The 1,760-nt window shown below is 39.7% G+C and overlaps 2 non-coding genes across 2 annotated transcripts; both read right to left on the bottom strand.

The window, feature by feature from the left end:
* Positions 1-332: 332 nt before the first annotated feature.
* trnaa-ugc lies at positions 333-404 on the bottom strand. The gene has a single exon. It is a non-coding gene; the product is annotated as a tRNA-Ala (tRNA).
* Positions 405-1,564: 1,160 nt separating this feature from the next.
* On the bottom strand, positions 1,565-1,636 carry trnaa-ugc. Its single transcript has one exon. It is a non-coding gene; the product is annotated as a tRNA-Ala (tRNA).
* Between the last annotated feature and the right edge of the window lie 124 nt (positions 1,637-1,760).

Below are 1,760 nucleotides of genomic sequence, written 5' to 3'. Positions count from 1 at the left end.
CATTTAGGTGCACTGTGTTTTGTTTCTGTAGGTTTTACAAACACCCTCAATCCTTTTGAGTGATCTCTACAGGACAGAAGTAAAATTCTTTTGCTTAAATTTGCAGATTCACACGAAACATTAAGCAGTGCTTGGAGATGCCAATTTGATTGAACCCAGGACTCATACATACCCAAAGCTTGTAGCTCTACTACTGAGCTTCCATCCCGTTTAGGTGAACTGTTTTTTGTTTCTGTAGGTTTACAAACACACTAAATCCAGTTGAGGGAACTCCAAAGGACAGAAGTAAAATTATTTTGCTTAAATTTGACTGATTCACATCAAACAGTGCTTGGAGATGCCGGGGATTAAACCCAGGACCTCATACATGCAAAGCATGCGCTCTACCACTGAGCTACATCCCCGTTTAGGGTCACTGATTTTTTTGTTCTGTAGGTTTTACAAACACACTAAATCCCAGTTGCGGGAAACTCTACAGGACAGAAGTATTAAAATTATTTTGCTTAGAATTTGTACATGAAACTAATTAAAAATTAAGAAGTGCTTGGAGATGCTGACACACTAAATCAGTTGACAGAACTCCATAGGACGAAGCAAGTATTTTGCTTAAATTTGCCAGATTCCACGAAACATTAAGCAGGCTTGAGATGCTGGGGATTGAACCAGGACCTCATCATGCGAAGCATGCGCGCTACCCACTGAGCTACCTCCCTTTATGGCCCTGTTTGTTTTGTTTCTGTAGCTTACAAACACCATTTCAACCTTTTAAATGATGTCTACTGACAGAAGTTAACATTTCTTTTGTCTTCTATTTGCCATGAATCTAATTAACTTAAACAGTGCTTGGAGATGCTGGGGATTGAACCGGAACCTCTACATGCAAAGCATGCGCCAACCCACTGAGCTACACCCCGTTTAGGTGCCTGATTTTTGTTTCCGTAGGTTCAACCCACTAATCCTGTGTGCAGCAGGAACTTTGTAACAGGACGAAGTAAAATTCTTTTTGCCTAATTCACATCAAACAGTTAAGCATGAGCGTTTCGCAATGCTGGGGCTTGAGCCCAGGAACCTCATATATTCAAAGCATGCGGCTCTAACCACTGAACTACAACCCCACTTATAGGTCCATCTGTGTTTTTGTTTCTGTCTGTAGGTACAAACAACCTCAATCCTTGTTGAATGATGTCTAAAGGACAGAAGTAAAATTCTTTTGCTTAATTCGCATTAATCTAATTAAAACAGTAAACAGTTGCTTTGGAGATGCTGGGGATTGAACCCAGGACCTCATCCATGCAAAGCATGCAACTCTATCCATGGGAGCTACACCGCATTGCCTGTACTATGTTTGTGTTTCTTAGGTTGACAAAGACACTAAAAATCCATTGCGGAAACCTCTACAGGACAGATTAACATTATTTTGCTTACATTGGCATGAAACTAATTACCATTAGAAGGCTTTGGGAAGATCTGAAAGACATAAATCCAGATGACGGAACTCCATAAGACAGAAGTAAAATTATTTTGCTCAAATTTGCCAGATTCACATGAAACATTAAGCAGTGCTTGGAGATGCTGGGGATTGAACCCAGGACCTCATACATGCAAAGCATGCGCTCTACCACTGAGCTACATTCCCATTTAGGTGCACTGATTTTTGTTTCTGTAGCTTTACAAACACATTCAATCCTTTTAAATGATGTCTACAGGACAGAAGTAAAATTCTTTTGCTTATATTTGCATGAATCTAATTAAACATTAAA

Source organism: Cyprinus carpio, unplaced genomic scaffold (assembly GCF_018340385.1).
Source record: "Cyprinus carpio isolate SPL01 unplaced genomic scaffold, ASM1834038v1 S000000237, whole genome shotgun sequence".
Classification (NCBI taxonomy): Eukaryota; Metazoa; Chordata; class Actinopteri; order Cypriniformes; family Cyprinidae; genus Cyprinus; species Cyprinus carpio.
The sequence above is the reverse complement of the archived record's forward strand: the minus strand, read 5'-3'. Positions and strand labels throughout refer to the sequence as shown.